The sequence below is a fragment of the Lampetra fluviatilis genome, chromosome 22 (assembly GCF_964198595.1).
Source record: "Lampetra fluviatilis chromosome 22, kcLamFluv1.1, whole genome shotgun sequence".
Classification (NCBI taxonomy): domain Eukaryota; kingdom Metazoa; phylum Chordata; class Hyperoartia; order Petromyzontiformes; family Petromyzontidae; genus Lampetra; species Lampetra fluviatilis.
The window spans coordinates 8,192,216-8,200,195 of NC_136296.1; positions in this window are offsets into that span (position 1 = coordinate 8,192,216).

Genomic DNA, 7,980 nt, shown 5'->3' on the forward strand with positions numbered 1-7,980 from the left:
TTTGACATCGCCACTGCGCCCGGCCCGCATTGAGAATAATTTTTGCGTTTTTGGCAGATCGTGACGTGCTCATTGCTGCAGAATTAGAAAGAGCACTTGCGGCAATTCCAGGGTGTACTGCAGTGCTCCGACAAAGGTGGTAGCATTAAGATCCGCTCCAGTAAAGTTGACCGATTCCAAAATGTATAGTTTTCCACTCGGTGGTAATTCGACGTGAGACGATGGCTTTCTTTGTTGCGTTCGTGCCGTTCGTGTGTAGCCAACTTATACGAATGAGTTCTGTGAGGGTGGGCAGTTTCTGGTCATGGTGGGGAGAGAGAGGGGGGGGGTGGGTGGGAGACGTGCTGCACCCGTGTCGACCTGTGGGTAAACTGTGCATAGACATCGTTGTCTGGAATGTTCAGTAAATGGTGGGGTAAAGTGTGGGTATTACAGCCACCCTTTTCGGCAAGTTTTCGTGGCGTAGGCGCTGCGTGTGGCCCGTATTAATTTAGCGCTGGAGGTAGTTCACGTCAGGATTTAAGGGGTCAAGAGTCCATTCAGGCAACTCTTGCTCTTGCTAACGTTTCCGTGGATGGTGGCGCCTCTTCGTGGCTTGCAGCGGCGGTGTGACATGAACCCATTAGTTGCGATGTATACAAAAGAAACAAAAAAAAAACATCGATTCTTCCATATGATTCAACGCTTGTATCGTGAGATTAAGAATCTGTATTAATCGACAAATCGGTGCATCGTTTCACCTCCTAATCAATGATGTCACGTCGGCGAATTTCTAACGGTTGCACGCAGTGGAACAATTTGTGAACGGGTCCTGCCTGTCTGGTGCAATGATGCTGCAGCAAGTCTTGTAGCTGTTGTGTAAGCATAACCCAAATGAATTTGAGCATTGTGTTATTGAAGCGTCTGTGCATCCAACTCAAGATCAGCGGTGGTTGCATGCCGTGCACAAAACTCTGCGGACTGGTAAGACGTTACATCGGTAGGCTCTTGTGTGGCCTTAAAGATTAAAGCCATTGCTGTATACGGGACATCTCATCGGTGGACTGCAATGCCATTGTAGCTTCATAACAAATCCACTGTAGCGGAGAGGTATGGATGACGTGCGATGTGGGGCTCTTGCCAATTAAAACTTTCGCCGTTTATTTTTTTTTAAAGCTTTATTCAGGGAGGGGGCTCCTCCTTGGGGTTTTTAGTGCCCAGAGAAAACGACGCCCTGGGGAGGGGGAGTGCTTGGGGCTGATTCAGCGGAGGGGGGGGGCAGAACCCTGTTATGTCAGCTATGTCATAACAAATCCCCATTTATCTTCCACGACCAAAACAACTTCACCAATTTACAACTTGTTAGGTGAATTATATTTGTTTTCAACTTCATGCAAATCAAAAAAAACACATGAATATAATGCTATGGTAGTTACAGTACTAGACTGGGACTGTCTGGAATTTGTACGTTTCTGTGCGGCGTGGAGACGCGGTGAACAACAAATCAGCATGGCTTTGCGGTATACTCTTTGGTTTTTTCGGTAAAGTCACGTAGGTAAAACATTAAACTAAATTAAATCACGACGTTTCGGGCGCAACACAAGCGTCCCTCTGTTGCGCCCGAAACGTCGTGTTTTAATTTATTTACAATTGTTCTACCTACGTGACTTTACCGAAAAAACCAGAGCGTATGAATCCTTGCAGTCACGAAAACTTCAAATCTAGAATGGCTTTGCAGTGTTTATTTTTTGCCATTCGGGAGTGCAATTTTATATTTCTGTCGCTCAACTTTCACGAGTTCGTCAGCCGCCCCTTCCTATGACACACAGCAGCGGTCCCCAACCTTGTTGGCACCAGGGACCAGTTTCGTGGAAGACAATTTTTTCACGGACCTGGGGGTGGGAGCGGTCATCATTGGGTCTTTCCCCCTTTTCAAGGAAGCTCTCCAGCGACGTTTGTTTGTTACTCATTGTGGCTACTAGGGGCTAGAGCTTGTGGGCTCACCAGCACTGTGACTGAGACGAGTGCGTAGTGCGGGGAAGAGGCGCGGATGGAAGTGGTCAATAATAAAACAATGGGGGCGGGTTTCACGCGCGGACTCACCGCTCTCACCTCCTGCTGCTGCTGTGCGGCCCGGTTCCTAACAGACCACGTGACCGGTAGCGGCCCGAACCCCTGATATACAGGACACAGAATACCCACTCACGCTCTGTTGAGGACACGCAGGAGATCAATGGTGGCCAATCCACCTAGCACAGTGATGATCCATTCTGGTGGATGCCACCAGCTGAAGACCAACAACGACCCTGCAATATATTTCAGTGTTTTTTTTTCACTAATTTGCAAAGGAGGGCCCACTTTTGCCGATAAGACATCGTCAGCGTGAGGGCCTCAACACGTTTGAAACCATTGGGGTTTGGCAGCACGATGATGGTGGGGTGTTTTCACCCGTTGTGTATCGTGCCGGGGGCCCCACTAGTGTCCCGCGGGCCTTGCACTGAAGAACATCGATCGACACACACAAAGTATTAGCGCCCTCTATTGGTAGGCATTGTTTTTAAAGCATTGATTATTGGGATAATTTAGTAGTTGATTTGCCATCACCCGAAACGAAAAATGTTTGTTCACTTATGTTCGTGTTCTGATGTGTCCTCGGAGCAAGACAATAGTGTTACTATCCACCGCCAAATGGCGCTCCACGTATTGACCGCCATTGCTGGAGAGTAACGAACAACTACACTCGACAAAAAACTAAAAATTCAGAAACATTTTGAAAAAACACCGTTTATTTTTCTGGGGTTCATGGTCAAAATTAGTTAATTTTTTATTTTCGTAAACCCAACCTCGGCATGAGTAAGGAGGATTGTGGCATCGTAGGACTGGCCGACCGTGGTCATTGCTGGGTTGAAGGGAGCACATTTTGTGTCGTCTCTTGCCTGGTACCAGACTTTGCCTCGGTGCCCCTGCCCACCAAAGGTCATTCGGTGTTTAATAATCTCCAGATTATTATTTTTTCCCACCACGTCAAGGAAATGTCCTCTTGCAGAATGAAACAATCTGCTGCTGGATAAACGAACGCCTCTCCACGCCGTCTCTGTCATACACTCCGATTAGCCGATTCGTGTAGCGGTTGGGCGTGAAGTGATTCCACTGTGATTTAAATTGGCATAGTAACCAGGAGGCTACACACTTACGTGCTTTATTGATTTTTCCGAGAAAGGAAGGAACCCATGAGCCTTGACCTCTTTGCCTGCTGTCCCCTGCTGTGCATGCGCTTGCCAGTTCCTGTACTCCACTTAAATTGGGGGCGCCACGGTGGCGAGATGTTAATTACCTCGCCGGGTATACAGGAGGTCGTGGGATCCCTACCCTGCTGTATATTTGGAGTTTGCATGTTCTCCCTGTGGTCGCGTGGATTTCTCTCCGGGTCCTCCGGTTTCTTCCCTCCGCATTTAGAATCGACATCACGCGTCTCGAGTATAAATTTGCACGCGACAAAGCCACTTCGTTGATTCTAGATTTGAAGCTTTCGTGACTGCAAGGATTCATACTCTTAGGTTTTTTTCGGTAAAGTCACGTAGGTAAAAATTTAAAATTAATAAAAGTAAAATAAAATAAAAATGAGGCAACACAAGCTTCCGTCTTCAGGTGGAACCGTCACAGCACGATAGCTGTATCAAGTGAGAGAAATTCCAAGAACACAGTATTTGTATATATACTGGTTGAGGGTGGGAGGAGCCAAGGTAGGCCCTGAATATTATTATTGTGAGGTTCGGTGCGGCTGAAGCACGCTGTTAGGAATGAGCCTTTGTTGTGTAAACTCGGTGCGGATGATGTAGAGGTGGTTGGTTTCTCATTTATGGCCAGTTCAGCCCTTGCAGGCTTGCACGCCACCAATGTCGACATCCCCCACCCGCCACCACTGCCCCCTGCACTCGTGGTTTTCTCTGGGCACTCTGATTTCCTCCCACGTACCAAACACTCAATAATCGAATTCGTCAAACATTCCCATGTCCCGATTCCTCCTGGATGAAAAAAAGAAATACAGTAAAACCTTGGATTGCGAGTAACTTGGTCTGCGAGTGTTTTGCAAGACGAGCAAATTTTTTAAAATAAATATTAATTTGATAAACGAGCGAGGTCTTGCAATACGAGTAGTACGTGTGTACGCTTTGTCTGCCGAGCGTCACGTGATCACAACTGATATACGAGTGCTTTGGATTGGAAACACGTTTCCGGAACGAATTATGCTCGCAATCCAAGGTTTTACTGTATTGGCGATGCCTTCCTCGGTAAAGAATCAACTTTTTGATCGGTTTCACTCGGAGGACAGGGTCGGCCTAAGGTTATTAAACTGTTTCGAGTCGTGTGCTAAACGCTTAAGAAAATATAAATGCCCCCATAGTCGGTTCACCCAAGTCATACCTAATGCTGAAGATACAGCTAAAAACAATGTGGGTAATTCCATTGAAGCCACGATAAAACATTGCAACAGTTGTTAAATTAAATTTCAGTATATAATTGGGAAAAAAAACCGTAGTAACACCGCACCTACTTGGAAATTTATTTACAGGCCGGGTGCTGCGTACTTCTTATATCGTGCAGGAACGGCTGTCGCTAGGCTTGCCCTAGGCTCTACTGCAGCAAGGGCATCGATATGCGATGTCAGGCGCTTTGGGTTGCTAAGGCATTGCCTAGAAATGGAAATCCTCGGACGTAGCCTAGTACCGGATACTCGTACAATGAATACACGATGAAATAATAATGATGTATAATGACTGCTACAGTGGAAATGAATGTATACAGAATGGGTGGCCTTTTGTGGCCTTACAAGTTATATAAAAAAAATCGGTGGCATATGCCCGTTTACACTGAAATCTACATTCCGTCCCGGTTGTATTTAATAAAGGACTTGCACAAGGTTGAACACGAGGGCTGGCACGTGTGCCTGCCAAAAGAGGGGTCACCCTCTCTACCTGCTCGTGCACCACACACACACACAGTTGCATCCCCCCCTTGCCTTGATGATGTACATGCTGCATTTACAAATAAAACGTGTATACCTGTGCCGTGACCCATCTCTGTTCAAACTTTTTACACGCTTTTTATTAACTCACTCTGTCTGTTGTTGTTGTATCCTCAAATCTTGTAACTCAATTTTAACCCACTTCCCAATGTGGTATCGACTTCAAACTTGGTATGCTTATGTCATACTGATGACAATACTATATTCTATCATAAAAATATACATTTTAAAACATTCCTTTTATATTTTATGTTTCGGCTTGGGTCTAATTGTCCACACTCAACTGACGTTGGCTATAATTGACCACAGTCTCTTACGTTATGGCAAGCTTCGGGGCCACTTCCTGGAGTCGTTGAGTTCTGCCATTACTAGTACATTTCATAAAAGCGTGTTTAAACAAAAAGGTTTTTGAAACACATTCCTGTGGAGGGAGCTGGTAGGAACGTTGGGTTGCTCGGTCAATGGCCAGGGTCAACTGCGGCGTGGTGTATTCCGCAAATATGGCCGACTGTGAGGGCGGGCACAAGCTGGCGTGAGTAGGTTAAACGTTGAGTTTTATAAGGGCACCACGGGGTGACCAGCCCCTCCCCACCCAGCCCCACCCCTCCAACACCCCACCCAGCCCCACCCCACCCTCCCCACCCAGCCCCTCCCCACCCAGACCCTCCCCACCCTCCCCGCCCAGCACCTCCCCACCCAGCCCCTCCCCACGCTCCCCACCCAGCCCCTCCCCACCCTCCCCACCCAGCCCCTCCCCACCCTCCCCACCCAGCCCCTCCCCACCCAGCCCCACCCCACGCTCCCCACCCAGCCCCTCCCCACCCAGCCCCTCCCCACCCAGCCCCTCCCTGTATGACGGACACAATAATCCCCTGTGGGCTGGTGTAACCAGGAGGTTCCTACCAGTATCACGTGGTAACCCAGTAATCATCCATGGTGCAATTCCACCAGCAGATGGCAATGCTGTCCAGCGATGTAACTTGTCGTGGGGGACGGTCACAGTCTCTTTCGTACACGTGGATCGGGCGTGACAACGTAAAACGTGACACAATTGCCCCGATCCACCGATACACTTCGTTGCTCACAGAGGTCGCACACGGGTTTTGATTCCTTACCCGTACCCGGCCGCACCAGGGTCGCAAACGGGTAAGGTCGCAAACAGGTACCCGTACCCGGCCGTACCCGTACCCGGCAATACGGGTAGGGTACGGGTATCGGGTACCTGATTGCGACCTCTGGGATAAAGCCATGTTGCAGGCGCGGGTGGGTTGATTCTAGGAACTTGAATTGTGAGAAGAGACAAGACGTTGGGAAATGAGTGACAAACAGTTACTCACCAGTGACTCACGGCCTACCCGTACCCGGCTGCACCAGGGTCGCAAACGGGTACCCGTACCCGGCCGGGTACGGGTAGCCGGGTATCGGGTAGGGTACGGGTATCGGGTACAAGGTTGCGACCTCTGGTTGCTCAGGATATACCTGGGCGTGACCAGCTGCATGTGAACCTGTGTGCCGTTGTTCTGCAACTACAGCTGCAGGAGGCGTACGGGACTAGGAGAAGAACAAGACGGGGCAGTGGCAACTTCGTTTCAGAATGTTTGAGCAAGCCGAAGGTAGTGAAGGGTAATCGGCCCCAACGTGGAGTGTTGGCGAATGTTGTTGTTCACAATTATGGACGTATGAAGTCAAAAAGTCGAAGTGATATCCGCCTCAATTGAGCATTCAGGGAGTGTATTCTTGGTTCTTTCGGTAAAGTCACGTGGAAGGGAAATAATAAAATAATACAAATAAAACATAATAAGATAAAATTCTCACGTTTCGGCCACAACGCAAGCAGCCGTCCTCGGGTGAAGAACAACCCCGAGCCAGTGGTGGAAATTCCACGTTGCAGTGGCGGGGGTGAGTCTATCCACAACAACAACCACTGGTGACTTTCCTCCGTCAATGATACTCACTTTAGCGACCCCGTAAAAATGATGGGCTGAATGAAACTCCCTCCCAAGAGAGGATTTGAACTCGCAAACTTTGTGGTTGTGTGCCGCTCGCTCCGCCTCTGAGCCGCCTGGCCCACGTGTCCAGGAGAGCTGGAAACCATTCAAATCGATTCTTGTTTTGACCTTCGCGTGAATGGGTTGCACTCCTAGTGGCTGCATGGGACACAATGACCCATTGCATGCAGCAGCGGATGTGAATAACAAAAAAGAAACGATTTTTTATACTGTATACGTAATTTGATGCATGTAGCCAGAGCTTAAGAATTGACAATGATTACACTGGTCAACACACTTTTTCTGGCATAAGGTGTTCCAACGGTTTTTTGGGTAATTTTGGGGTGCTGATTCCAAATCTGGCATCAGTTTTTGTCTATCACATCAGGTTTTTGAGATATCAAATATTGCATTTTCAATAAAAACTGCAGAAGAAAAATATTAAATAAATGTGGATATCTACATAGAATTATATTATAAACACACTATCCTAAAAATACAGCACCATATTTTAACACTAAAGCAGTCACTGACTCGCAACAACTTGCAATCATAAGTGACAGAGTTAATTTCGGGTAAAATCAATGAAAATGGGGTATGCCGATAGCATAAAAATGAGATATGATAGAGCAAATCTGAGATCAGATTTGGAATCAGCACCCTGAAATTAGTCTAAAACAGCTGCAAAAGTCCAGGCCAGAAAAAATGTTTTTTGTTGTTGTTGACCAGTGTTATCAATCGGTCAATGCAGGATTCACTCGCTTACTGCGGGCTCGGTTTGTGCGATTTCACTTACATGCGGCTCACCTATTTCTACCCAAAATTCTCTCTGTGCGGGTTGAAGTCACTCAGATGCGGTTATGTGGTGTGACGTGGGACAACGTTGTGTGTGTACTGCGCGTGTACTGTGTCTAATGAACGGTGTGTGTCATGTGTGTGTACTGTGTGTGTAATGTGTATTTTAAACGGTGTGTGTGTACTCTGTGT